Genomic DNA, 15,462 nt, shown 5'->3' on the forward strand with positions numbered 1-15,462 from the left:
CGATCTTGCCAGGAGTCGAACCTGGAATCTTCTGATCCGTAGTCAGACGCGTTATCCATTGCGCCACAAGACCGTTGAAAAATTTAAGGTAGACGAATTTTTTTATTTATGTCTAAATTTAAAAATAGACCTTAGACAAAACCATTTACTTAAATAGTTTTTTATGAATAAAACATTTTATACAAAATACATAGATTAAATTTAAGATATTCATGTATGTAACATTTTGGTGTGTGAAGCTTTGAAGGTATCAAAACTAGAGCATTGTTACAAATAAGCACGCGCTTAAATTGAAACAATAAATTAATGTTAGGTTTACAACAATTTTATGCCTATCTTCTTGGTGGCAAAGCGGATGAAAACGAAATAAAAAGCCACATGTGTAACAACAATCTAAATTTACATAATTAATTAATGAAATCTTACATAGCTAAACGGAAGAACTAATTTAGTTAATAGGGAATAGGAAATCATGTTTTATATATATTTAACTTTTATATTATAATGAAGCCTTACTTATTAGTGGCTTTTTTGAAATTTAATACAATCACAATGGGTGATTGTGAACAGAACTGAAAATTTGCAATTAACCTACATTCATTGAGCACGTGCTCCATTTAGTATTACTAAATTTATTGATACCATCACTTTCATTTTGAAACTGATTTGTTTTTTCAAATAATTATTTTGTTCGTATATGACAGAGATTTTTTATCATTTTTATTAATTATCTCAGACTTGTTTCCGACTAGTCCAAGTGTAATCTTTTGGTATATTACTTTTTATAGGTAAAGTATGTTAAAAAATCAAACGTGGGAGTTTTCATTTAACTAGTAAATTTTGAGAGATATCAGAAATAAAAGAACACAAAAGGCGCTAGTTATAGCTATCATTGGTTTTCATCATTGAAAGCAAACATTGGAATTCTCTTGGCAGGTCGTTTTGCTATCATTAACCATTTCTGTCATAGAAAATAGCTTCCTGATTGAAAAATACCGAAAAATGTTTTCTGACAGAAATCTGTCATTGGAATTGTGTGATATTAGAACACAAATCAGTGGAACGGTCCGTTTCACTTTTGAACATAAAAGTATCAACTGTTCAGGAAAATGAATTTGTACGTGTCCGGAAAATAGAAAAATAAATGCGCAATTACATTTTTTTTATAACAAAACTTATTTGCGTGATTTCCGAACGATCAGTATGTAATTTATATTTTTTATCAAAGAAAACACCGTCAAATATTGATTACAAACTTTTTCCGGATCGATTTCGATGATAGCTATAACTGGCGCCTAACATTCATTAAGTTTTTTTTTTATCGATAACAATGTGGATATAATTTAATGTTTGAAGATTATTAACTTCCCATAGGAAGTTATTGTAATGGATCTGATTTGTCAAAATGAAAATTTTGACATTTCTCGACGTTTCAAGGTCACTAGAGTCGAAATAAAAGATTTTTAGAAAGATGTCTGTGCGTGCGTGTGTACGTACGTTCGCGACGTTTTTTTCGTCCTTCATAGCACAAGAACCAGAAGAGATATCAATTTCAAATAAATTTTGTTATACAGATAAAAAGGCAGAAAGATGCAGAAAGGGCTCTCAAGAAAATTGCGTGGCTGGTTTTTTTACCATAGCAGTTTGAAAAAAAGGTAAACATTTTGGTTAACCCTAAATATCTCACGAACCAAAAACGCTAGAGACTTGAATTAAATTTTATATAATATATTGTAACGTGATACAAAACAGGTGTATTTTTTAAAAATTAATATAATGGTTTTTTTATAAATCAATAAAGCTGAAAAAAAATTGTCTCCTCCAAAATTTTACGACTGAAATATGATATCATCTCTAAAACAATTTTGTGTAACGAAGAATAATGTTGTTTACATCTGATAAAATTTTGAGAAAAATCTAATTGACAGTTTTTTTTATAAAAAATAAAAATCTAAAAAAAACATTACTCAAAGTTCGTAAAAATTGAATATCGATTCAAATATCTTTTCAAAAACTTGCAATTTGGGCTTCAAGCTCATTTTATCTTATAACAAATATTGTTTTCAACAATTTGAAAAATTTTGAGAAAAATCGAATCGACAGTTTTTTTTACAAAAAATAGAAACCTAAAAAAAATGTTTTAAAGTTGGAAAAAATTGATTTTCGACTCAAATATCTTTTCAAAACTTTGAGATATTGGCTTTAGTTTACTTTTGTCTTTCATAAAATCTTGTTGTCAACATTCAGTTAAATTTAAAAAAAATCGAATTGACATTTTTTTTACAAAAAATTAAAAACCGAAAAAAAAAATGATTTTCGACTCAAATATCTTTTAAAAACTTTAAGATAATAGCTTCTAACTAGTTTTTTCTTATAAGAAATATTGTTTTCAACATAAAGACAAATTTTGAGAAAAATCGAACTGACATTTTTTTTACAAAAAAAATAAAAACCGAAAAAAAAAAATTAACAAAAGTTTAAAAAAAATGATTTTCGACTCAAATATCTTTTAAAAACTTTGAGATAAAAGCTTCTAACTAGTTTTTTCTTATATGAAATATTGTTTTCAACATTAGCAAATTTTGAGAAAAATCGAATTGACAGTTTTTTTTACAAAAAATAAAAAACTAAAAAAAAATTGTAGAAAAGTTGGTAAAAATTGAAATCCAACAGTCCGTTTTTTCATAAAAAATAAAATCTACAAAAAATAGTACGCAAATTTGGTAAATATTGATACGAGTACATATATAGACAAACTTTTAAGCAAGACAAATTGACTGACGGGAGGGGAAGTTATCATTGTGGGTCGCATCCCAGCCTCTTTTTTTTCTTATATTTCGTACATTATCTGAAGAATAAATGATTCTAGTTTGTTAGTCGAAGCCGGTTTGTATTTGAACTTGCACCTCAATTGATCCATTGTACTTTTTGGCGTGTGGAACCATTTTGTTAAATTTTTGAACCGCATGATAGTGCTTGGCTGCTCTTCATCCCAATTTGGCGTTGATGTAATTCTTTTGGGTTTAATTCTAACACCAGTTTTTTTTTAAAGTCTTCATGGTTAAATAATAGACCAAACAGGCTGGACAAATGCTATTTTCCATCCGCACGAAAAGAGACCTGTAGAATAGGAAAGATGAAAAAGTTTACGCAGTGGTTTTGCCGGCGATGACGAACACCTCTTCAGAACAATTGGGGAGATGCTATCCGGGCCATCGGATTTGTGTATGTCAAGGTCTTTCAGTACTTCAGTACTTGCAACTGCACGAGGACGAAAGAAGATTCGTCCCATAGAATCATTTACGCTTTCAAGAGGACTCATGACACTTTCCGGTAGCGTAGAATTAACAGCAAACTGTGCTGCAAGCAAATTGGATTTATCAATCGAGCTTACATAGGGAGTGTCATTGTGGATGAGTGTTGGAACCGAGAATGACGTGGTGTTTCGTACGTTTACTTCCATAAATTTCTGATCATTCAAAAATTTGGTTCGTCGAATATGACTATAACAGGTCTTTCTAGCTTGTTTGAACTTATTCCGGTTTTCCTCAGTCGGGTTGTCTTTATAACAACGGAAACATACATCTCTGAACCTAATAACCTCGAATCAAAACATGAGTTCTCTTTGGGTTTGATAGATTTCAACCTATTCGAGATAAAATTTCTCATTCCACAAAGAAATAAATTTGTGACCATTTTTCGAAAAGCCCTTTTCTCCATTTTTAACATGTAAAAATATAGTGTGATCATTTGACTGGTACAACTGTTTCGGAGAATGTATATTGCCCTACGAGACTACACAAAAGAAAACAGTCAAAAATGTGCAAAACTAAATTCCTGACAGTTTTGTCGAAAAAGTAATCAAATTGGAAACCGAAATTTTGTGATTTTTCACTTTGGAACAGATATGTTTGACGGTAGTTGTAAAATCAATTTGAGATCTTAAAGATGAAATTCGTGAACTTGTGGAGGACATACATAAAGTCAGAAAGCATTGCCATAGTTTCAGTCAAACAAACAAATGTTCATTCCTCAAAATTGACAAGCCATAGGTTTTTAAAACGCTACAAGCCCTCTTTAAAAACTTTATCCAATAGACCGATATTCAGTGTCTTTATTAAATCAAATCTTTTATGTAACATTGACATTTTTATTCGCATCCAATATCAAAAAGTTAAGTTAAATTCCTATTGATTTCTTTTAAAGTCCTTAGTCGAATAACTGCTACCATATATTCTTGGCCAAGTTAATGTTCCCAATAACCTATTTCAAGTATGAGCTTTTGTTTGAAAAAAAAAGGAAAATATAAGACAACATAAGAATTTAACCCTTTTGTATAACCAAATTGCTTCTATCCAAGCAACACTCGTCTCGGTCTCTATGATGATGCAGAAACAGAAACAGAATCAAAACAAAACATCCTTGATGCAATTGTTTCATGTTCACAAATCTCCAACTAAACAAAAGCAAAGGACTCCACGAACTTGTAAAGCTAAAAGCATGTACAGTACATATAAAAGCATTGCCTTCTTTTAAAGTTAATATTTGCTCCAATTTCATATCACCGCTTTTTATTTGTTATATTCCCCCTGATATAGCCGCTGTTGAGCGTTGCTTGCCGTCGCTCGTCGTCCTTGTTGTCCTCGTCGTCATCTTAGTTGCTATCATCGTCGTCGTATAGTCAAGTCATGCATCATCTGAGGCACATCAGCAACACTATATAATATTTTGCTCTGTGCATTTTCTGGGCTTTGCAGCACATTTCCATATAGTTTTCTTTGTTTTTGGCCATAAGGATCCCTATCTCTACTATAGTGAGTCCTTTTGATGAACGATGATGAAGATTATGATGATGCTGATGCTGATGCTGGTGCTATTCTTGTTTCCATATGTAGATATAGGTATGCGCATTCAAAGAGAGTTCAAGTCGTTTCATTATTATAGTCTGTGGCGTTGTTTTGCTATTCTTTTCCCTATAGGTATATATATTTGTGAAAAGAATATAGTTTGCGTCTATTGGGACTTCTGTGCAGGAATACAACACAAAAAAAAACATAAATGGGTGCAACTTCGTTATAGTAGTCCTTTGTCAAAAGCAAAAATAAATCCACTCAAAGATACAATGAACTTTTGATAAGCACACAACCCCACAATAGGCTTTAAGTATAGTCTGAAAGGTTCTTTTGACTTAGTTCCGTACAAAAAAATATAAATATAGAAAAATGTGGGTATCTAAACATTGAACAACTAAAAAGAGATACAAGATAACAGAAACGATATTTGGATACAAAAAATATCTAGGTACTACCTAGATAACATGGTCTGCCCCAAAACGAGAGTAGTTGTATGCTTAAAAACCATGACCTTATTTGAAATTATTTCATGTCAAAAGGACAATCTACATTTTTTAAATTGATAAAACAGTTTTGGTTTCGAGGGAAGTAGAGCAAAACTGGAGAAGAATTGTTCATAAAGTAGCTAACATCATTACTTTATATGGAATCTTTTGTGAATGAGATCTGAAATAATTGTTCATTGAAGTTTGTTGATATATTGTAGCAGATTTTGCAATGACAATTCTTTTAACATCAATGAAAATTGCAACAGTTTAATTTTGGTTTCTTTTTAGTTTTAGCAAAAACTTGGAATCATCGAATTTAAGTGTTTTTTGCATCAATTTTTATCTTTGAATTTTCGCATTTTATGTATTCTTTTCGCAAGTGTTTGCTTTAATTACATAGTTTTTCGTATTCTATCCAGTTTTATAACTTCTCACTTTCAAACATTCTTTTTGAATCAGTGACATTTTTAAAACACTGTTGCAATTATTATAATATGGAAAGACCACTTCTCCAAACCATATAACAGCCATGACGAACCGACAGTAATGAAGGCGACGCAGGTCAACAATTCCGGCTACCCGACCTCAACGAAGTGAAGATAGCCATTTTTAAACTGAAGTCAAACAAAGCTGCTGGAGCTGACGGCATCGCTGCCGAACTATTTAAAGCAGCAGGCGATGACTTGGTAGGGAGCATGCACCAACTCTTCTCCAAAATATGGTCGAAAGAAGCATGCCCGATGAATGGAATCTCAGCATAGTTTGTCCGATACATAAAAAGGAGACCCTCTAAATTGCGCCAACTACAGATTCATCAGTCTCCTTCACATTGCATATAAGATCCTCTCTGCCGTACTATCTCAAAGTTTGAAGCTGTTCTTCAACAACCTGATAGGTCCTTATAAGTGTAGCTTCAGACAAGGAAAGTCTCCTATTCACACTACGGCAGATCTTGGAAAAAACCTAGGAGCTTCAAATCGATACCCACCATCTCTTTATCGATTTTAAAGCCGCGTATGATAGCATCCATAGGGAAGAGGTCTACAGAGCAATGTCGGGTTTTGGCATCCCTATCAAATTTATCCGTTTGTGCAGAATGACGATGGAGAATACACGCCGCTGTATCAAGGTGGGAAAAAATCTCACGCGATGAATTTGATGTCAAAAAAGGTTTTTGACAAAGCAATGCACTGTCATACGATTTGTTCAACATCTTTTAGGAAAGAATTGTGCAAAACTCAACCGGCAACACTATAAGAGGCACAATCTTCCAAAGTTCCATCTAATTACTTGGATACGGAGATGATATTGACATAATTTGAAGATCAAAACGTGATGTCATTGGAGCGTTTTTGAGCATTGCGACGGTAGCGGAGAAGATGATTTAAGTCAATGCGGGCAAAACCAAGTATATGCTGTCATCAAAAAAGGACATTGAACAATGACGTGTTGGACAAAACATCACCATGGACAGCTATAACTTCGAGGTAGTTATGGACTTTGTCTACCCAGCACCGCTATAAACATCAGCTCTAAAATCAAACAAAGAATAACTAAGAAGGCAATAGAGAAATTAAGTCCTCTCTCGAGCATCTAAAATCACCATCTATAAGACACTCATCATACCGGTTCTTTTAGTGCACTAAGGACTGGACCCTGTCAAAGAAAGATGAGAAGGTCTTAGGAGATGAAAATTCTTCGGGTGATTTTGGTCCCGTCTGCATAGATTTAGAATGGAGGAGAGAATATAACGACGAGATGTACAGGATTTACAGCGAAACAGACCTATTTAACAGAATAAAAGTCCACCGGCTTAGATGACTAGGTATTGTAAAGCGAACGGATATCAACGCTCCAGCCTGGAAGGTTTTAGAATCCAATCTCTAGATACGGCGCAGTAGAGGTAGACCGCAAATCAGGTGGCGCAGGCAGGCAGTTGGGTGAAGACCAAATTGTCGTGCAAAACTGGAGACAGTTTGCTAGGGACCAAGCTGGCTGGAGACGTTGGAGTAAGTAAGTAAGTATATTTGTAATGAAAAAAGGAGACCCTCTTAACTGCACCAACTATAGATAAATCAGTCTACTTAAAATCGCTTACAAAATCTTCTCAGCCGTAATATGTGAACGTCTGAAACCGTTCGTCAACAACCTGATACGTCCTTATCAGTGTGGTTTTAAAGCGGGAAAGTCCACAGTCGATTAAATATTTACATTACGGCAGATCCTGGAAGAAAAACCCAAGAGCACCAAATCGACACCCACCATCTTTTCATCAATTTTAAGTCCTCATATGACAGCATCCGCAGGAACGAGCTTTATAGAGCCATGTCTATTTTTGGCATCCCTTCCAAACTCGTCTGTTTGTTCAGGATGACCAAGGGAAATTCATGCTTCTCCGTAAAGATTCAAAAGAACTAAACAGAGCCTTTAGATGTCAAAGAAGGTTTCAGACAACACGATGATTTTTTTTAATATATAGTACTTGAAAAAATAATGCAAACCTCACATGTCAACACTAGAGGCACTATCCTTCAAAAGTCTGTCCAATCACTAGTATATGCTGATGACATTGACAAAATCGGAAGAACTCAGCGCGATGTCAATGGGGCTTTTGTGAGTATTGAGGCAGAGGCGGAAAAAATGGGTTTAACGGTTAATGAGGGCAAAACAAAGTACATGCTGTCGTCAAGAAAGGATCTACAACACTGACGTCTTGGACAAAACCTCACAATCGACAGACGTAACTTTGAGATAGTCAAGGACTTCGTCTACCTAGGCTCCGCTATAAACGCAGAAAACAACACCAGTGCTTTGATCAAACGAAAAGTAACTCTTGCTAACCACTGTTTCTTTTGCCTAAGAAAAAAATTGAGTAGCAAAGCCCTCTCTCAAAGGACCAAAGTGCAGCTATATACGACCCTTATCACGGCTGGATTACGTGGAGCACATGGACAAAAATTTTTCGGCACGTAAAGTCTTTGAATTCACACCCACAGGACTAGAGGAAGACCGCGAATCAGGTGGTGCGAACAAGTGGAAAGTGACCCCACCCAATTTGGAGCGCGAAACTAGAGACATCTTAGCTTGGGACCGAGCTGAATGGAGACGTTTGTTGGGTGAGGCCTTGACTTCACACAGGACTGTAGCGCCACCTTCAGTAAGTAATTATATATTTGGAATACTTATTGCAGTCGTTTGTTTTAAATTTTTTAACATGATTGCAAAATTTCCACGATATACTTAAATTTCAATATTTATTCGCGGTACTTTTGATTTTTTTCAGCGGCATTTATAAAGATTTTGCATTTTTTGCACTTTTTTGAATTACCTACAAATTACGTGTTAGTTTTCTTTAAATGTTTAAGTTCCATTTTGCTTTCCTTCACATTTTTATCTCTTTTGCCTCTTTCAAATCCATCAATTTCTTGTGTTATTTTACATTCATTGGATATTTTTGAAGTTTTTACATTATTCGTATTTGCACAATTTTTTGTGGTTTCTAAAATGTTTGCATAAATGCATTAAGTTAACTTCCGAAAGGAAGTTGTTGTAATCGGTTCGATTTGTAGAATTGAAAATTTTGACATTTCTCGACGTTTCAAGGTCTCTAGAGTCGAAATAAAAGAGAGATGTCTGTGCGTTCAAATGTTCGTACTTTCGTACATCAGTACGTTCGCTAAGCTCTTTTCGTCGTGCAAACCTCAAGAACCAGTAAAGATATCGACTCCAAATAAATTTTGGTACACAGATAATAATGCAGAAATATGCAGAAGGACTCTCAAAAAAAAAAGTTGTTTTTTTTTTACCGTAGCAATTCAAAAAAAAGATGTACATTTTAGATAACCCAAAATATCTCACGAAGTAATAAAGCTAGTGACTTGAACCGAAACTGAAAACAAAACATTTGTCACCTCGAATATTTTACGAACAAAAAATAATTGTATCTCCAAAATGATTTCATGCAACGAAGAATAATACTTTTGACGTACCATACAATTTTGAAAAAAAATCGAATTGAAGACTCAAATATCTCTTCAAAAATTTGAGATATTGTATTCAAACTAATTTTATCTCACCGAAAATATTATTTTTGACTAAAATAGATTTTGAAATCAAACTACTTCTCCAAAATATTTTTTGTAATTTTAAATTTTAATTTTTTCAACGAGCTTTTTAGATAGTATGATACCTGTTGTTTTAAACAAGAGTATGTCAAGAAAAAGCGACGTTCAAAGGAATTTGTTCTCTTAAGAAAGATCAGTAATACGACGAAAAAGCACAGATCATAATTGGGAAAGCAGTTTGATTTTAAATGGATCAAAGCTTAGGATTGGTATAAACATACCCACATCGGATTTAAAAATACATTTTCAATCTTTTTTAAATGTATAGAAATCATCTCTACTTTTTCAGTATTGCGTCAATTACATAAACGATCAAAAAATAGACCAGCCTTTCACAATTACAGAACTAAGAGCAGTACTAGTTGAAATGAAGGAACCCAAAAAGCCTGGAGTAGATCAAATCCCTCACGAATTTTATAAGTATTGTTCGGACGATTTTGCCAACTGTCTCTTAAATCAGCTCAATGAATTGTATGAAAATGATATCCCTCCATACCTTGAACCATCTGTTATTCTTCCAGTTTTCAAAAAAGAAAACCAAAATGTGGTTGAAAACTATAGAGGGATTTCACTACTTAATACAATCCGCAAGATATTTGGAAGTATTTTGTATAAGCGCTTAACCAATTCTGTTAATGACCATCAGATACGAAGTGAATTTCAAGCTGGCTTTCGTCAAGGATATTCCACTGTGGATCAAATTTGTACACTTAGTACTATTGTTGATATCAAACGAACTCAGAGTAAAAAAGTGTATGCTTATTTTACAGCCTTTAAATCCGCGTTTGACGGTGTTGATAGAGATTGACGTTTTATAAACTATCGGTATTAGGTCCACCATTTAAAATTTGGAAAACACTAAAAAAAATTTATACAAATTGCTCAGCAAAAGTTTGGGACGGGACCTCGATGCCGGAAAGTTTTTTGACTCCTATGGGATTGAGACAAGGATGTATCTTAAGCACACTACTGTTCTTCCTCTTCCTTGATAATATAGTTTGTTATTTAAGCGGTGGGATTGATATACGAGGCAGTCTAATCAAAGTCTTGATGTATGCTGATGACATTGTGATGTTAGCCGACACTCCCATAAAACTTCAGATGATGATTACCAAATTGGAAGAGCACTGCAAAAGATGGAACCTAACCGTAAATCGTGCAAAATCTCAGATAATGGTGTTTGGTAGTGGTAAGGGACTTCAGAGTGGTAAATTTAATTGAAAACTTGATGGGGTTCCTGTAGAAATATTAGACAACTACAAATACCTTGGCTTAATAATGACGCCACAAAATAGTATGAAGTTTTATTTAGGAGAAAAACTAAAAAGTTCAAAAAATGTTATCAACTCTACTTGGTTCAGCTGCATGAAAAATAAAAATATTGGTCTACGTGCAAAATACCAGATGTTTGAGGCTACTGCTCGATCAATTATGTTGTATGCAGCCCATGTTTGGGGATACCTTCAATATGAGACTGTCGAACAACTACTTAGATTTTTCTCAAACGAGTACTACACTTGCCCATGTCAACACCCACTTATATGTTACATATTGAAACTGGACTTTAACCAATATACATCACAACACTGAAACTACATATCGACTACATCCTTTAAGTGCTTAACATCGTTTTCCTAAAACAGTAGCAACCTGTGCCTTGGAAAAAAAATCGTTATGTTTTGAAAAGTGGAAGGAATTGGCTGAGAAGACCGGATGTCCGCTCAATCTAGAAACGTTCAACTTTCAACAAATGAAATGAGTTATACAATATTCTTCGGGTTCTGGATGAAAGTATGCACAAATCATTTATCGAAGAATCTTCAATAAGCTGAGCACGATCTCAGCAAGATAAGTTATTTCGGAAGTAATGAGAAATTAATAAAATATCTACGATTTTTAAAACACGAGGAGAGTTACTGCCGTTAAATTTTATACCCCACCGCCCAGATCTCCCAATCCAATGTAGTATGTGTAATCTGAATACTCGTGAAGATATAATGCATTTTGTGGGAATATGGCCATTACTTAAAGAAATACGAAAACTATACCTTGGAAATGCTATTTTCATTACGCATTACGATATCGAAACTAAATTTTAAGAGAAGAGCATTTTAATTATAATAATTATAGGTAACTTTAGTAACTATTTTGTTAAACTACAATTATATTGTCAATCTGACAGACGGCTATAGCCATGTCATAAAAGATTTGTAAACCTTAAGTAAATTCTTATAAATTATTGTATCTAATAAAATCTTATTCTAGTCTAAACTAAATCTAATCAACTGACTTTTTCAACAAAACACAAAAACCTGCAAAAACAACAACAAAAACTGATAAGAAAGGGTTTTCGACTAAAGTATGTATGTAAATCAATAAATTATATTGACTTCAAATTATTTATTTCCACAAAATATTGTTATGAGTTGTGCGGGCATTTTATTTGCATATCTTTCGCAATTATCACGTTTTCCATATTTTGTTGAATACAAATACGAATTTTTACGGTTCAAATTTGGTTTCTTTTGTATATTTCTTGTAGTATTCTTGGTATTCCTTTCGTTCCTTCATTGAATTGCAATCTTTAAATAATAATTGACTAATCACATAAATTGAAAAAGGTAATTTTAGAGATGAGCACAGCTCGCAAAATATTCAAAAGAACGCACTTCAAGAGATTGCAATCGAATGACTCCTGACAAATGATTCAAATAAACGATATTTCGATATATCGAAGCCGGCACCTTTATACCCTACACACGAGCTTTTTCTTTTGAAGATAAAATCCGATCATCTAGAATTGTTGTGAAGTTAATTTATCAGAAGTTAAACAGTTTATCTATGCAAAAGGTTCCGGTACACGAATCGTCCTGGTTAAATCATTATATTATATCAGTAAAGTTTCTTATAGCGACTTTAACAGCGTTAGTAGGGGGTCGGTTGATGATGTTAGGCAAAAGTCTAGATATTTGCTCAAGTTTTCTATGTGAAACGCAATAAAACATCACAAGAAAACCGGATGTGGTGGCAAAGGAGAATATTATATTAATCTTCAACAAGATTTCACAGTTTATATACATATATACACTATACAGTATCTATACACACATATATATTTGATGTTTTTTGAAATGCAACCGGGAGCTACGATTTGGGTTAATGGCTTTAAACGGGAGTTGGTGGTTGTGTGTTTTGAATATTTGTGTCGAGAATTTTCGCAAAAATCAGACCGAACTCTGAGGCTCTGACGTTCTGAGGCTGAGGATGTTTCAAAAAGATGAATTGTTGATGGCGCGTAAACGTTATACGTATATAGCGGTTAAAAGGGTAGTTGTTTTGGGGAATGAGATCCATCAGGAAAGGGGATGCAGAAAATGGCACCCATAAACTTTGTATTTATCTTTAATTATTTCTATAATCATAACGAAGGCAGAGCAGTGGCGGCGGCCGCGTCGTCGGTGGCAGCGTTCGTCGTCGTCATTGGGAGTGGTGGCAGAAGCATGGGCGGTAGCAGTAGCGGTAGCTGTTATGCTCTCGAATAGAAATGCTGTGATATCAATTTGAAAGTGTTGATGCCATCAGAGAATTAGGAAAAACCCTTCCGCACGTAAAAAAGCTTTGGGAAATTTTATCTCAAGCAATAATACTTTTAATTGGGCCAAGGATCTTATGGGTCGTCGTCGTCGTTGTATAGTCATAGAGCCGTAGTCGTCGGCATGGAAGATGATAAGATTTGAAAGGAATCTCTTGATTTTTGCTGGTTGTCGTTAGGAAGAACCTCATATCATACCCTTTTCGTCCTTTTTTTTCTTAAAATGTATATTTAAACCTACCTACGACGGCGGCTGCGGAAATAGCGGGCGTAACTCTGTCGACATTGGATTTTTGTGTGTCATTTTTGTTTTGGGTGGAAACGAAGATGATGTCACGTTTCAAGGTCTTTTCCCTTTTAATGTCATATCTCTTCTGATGTAGGTATGTGATGTTGAATTCCATGCCATAAAAACGATATACTTGCATATCTAGTATCCAACTAAAGCTCAAGAATCATCCGTTCTAGGGTATGTAGAATAAGTATATGTATAGGTACATTTAAAATACAGTGGTATAAGGATGAATGGATTAAAGGTGTTACCTTTTAATTTACTGAAAGTGCTTAGGCAAATATGGGTGAACTGCGGGTATTTTGAAGTAGGTTGGTATTTTAGGTTGTTATAAGTAACATTTATACTTATACATTTGTTTGAGGCTTTCGGTTATTATATGTGTAGGTACCCTTTTGCTATTATACAAACGTACCTACACATTACTACCTAGCTTAGTTGAATAATTAATTTTAATTTTCAACAATATGCATATTTGTGGCAAATAGTATAGTTGAAGGACATTTTCATGTATAGTAAAATAAAACTGTAAGGTGTACTCGTTTAATAAATCCAACGGATTATTAGGTTAAGAATCGCTTTCAGAAATAATTGCAAAGTGGTATGGTTTTCTATGTTTCAGACAAGGATAGTATTTAAGCTTATTCTCACAGACCTGCGCTTTAGAAAATTTAAAATTCAAAAGTCTATTTGGGTCAAACATTATTTGTTAATTGACCAATCCACCTTAGGACATAGAAGAAGTTATGTTGCAACTCGCTTAGTCCTTCTAAGATAATATTATTAAATTAAAATAAAATGAAATTAGTTATTTACAAACTTTTAAGCACTCAAACATATGGTTTTGAATATTTGATTTTTACTACCTCACATTTGGCAATTTTTTAACGAGCATCATCGCTGCTCTTATGAAAAAACTTAGGAAAAGTCTACATGTCGCTCTTGATAAGGCAATAATTGTCAAGTTGGTTCGCACGAAAGCGCAGTTCTTATTATTGATGACATCATCTTTTTTGAGTAAAATTGTCATTTAAACAGTTCAAAAAGGTAACCAAGCAAATTGGAATATAACCTTTTGTTTGTAGAAGTATTCGGGACGTTTAATCAACTCAGTAGCTAGTAAGACTTTTATTTTTTTTAAGCTCCTATCAATTGGATTTCTTTTTTATATTTTTCCAAATTTTAACGAAGATATTTTGTATAAAATGAAATTAGTCAATTAAAGTCAATGTATTTCTAAAATCAATTTTTGTATATTTTGAGCAGTTTTTGTGTAGGGCGCAAAGTTTTACTTAAAACTTATGGAAACACACAAATCTTTCTAAGAACAATGGGCTTAAATTTTAGGGACCTTAAAACATCGATAAATGTCAAAATGTGCACTTCTCTAAAAAAGTAAATAATTGACAGACAATTTTACAGCTTCCGCTATCGAATGACAAAGTTGAAAAGTCAGTATTGGAATAATAATTATATTTTTTAAATTACAAATCTCTTCTTGAACTACCAAGTTTTGATAAATCTAAATTTTGATGAAGAACTAAATTTTGGTGTTAAGCAAAAAACGATAGAAGGATAAAATCACTATTGTCAAATGGATTTAAAAAAAGCTTTGATGCGACCCACACTAATAACTTCCCATTCTTGTTCAAAATATACATATTTTAGTCGAAAATATTTAAATATCGTCTATAACGTTGGCCTCACCCATCAAACTTCTCCATCTAGCTCGGTCCCTAACTAGATGTCTCCAGTTTCGCGCTCCAAGTTGGGTAAAGTCACCTTCTACTTGTGAGCGCCACCTGATCCGCGGTCTTTCTGTACTGCGCTGTCCTGTGGGTGTGGATTCAAAAACAAATAACTATCGTCTATTGCATTTCCCTAAATATTTACCAAGATATTTTGGATGACGAAATTATTTTCAAGTTAAAATCTTCAAGTTCAGCTAAAACATTTCGCCTCCTAGATTTGTATAAAACTTTTACCAGTCTGAAAAAATAACTATTCGTCGAATGAAATCAGTTTAGACGTAACACCATTTTTGGTGCACAAAATATTAAGGGTGACAAATTTTTTCTTTAATTTTTTGATTTATACAACAAATGTCGTTTAA

The 15,462-nt window shown here is 33.6% G+C and overlaps 1 non-coding gene across 1 annotated transcript; it reads right to left on the reverse strand.

Annotated features, from left to right (window-relative positions):
* Positions 1–73, reverse strand: Trnar-acg (transfer RNA arginine (anticodon ACG)). Its single transcript has one exon. It is a non-coding gene; the product is annotated as a tRNA-Arg (tRNA).
* Positions 74–15,462: the final 15,389 nt, after the last annotated feature.

This window comes from Eupeodes corollae, chromosome 1, assembly GCF_945859685.1.
Source record: "Eupeodes corollae chromosome 1, idEupCoro1.1, whole genome shotgun sequence".
In the NCBI taxonomy this organism is placed as follows: Eukaryota; Metazoa; Arthropoda; class Insecta; order Diptera; family Syrphidae; genus Eupeodes; species Eupeodes corollae.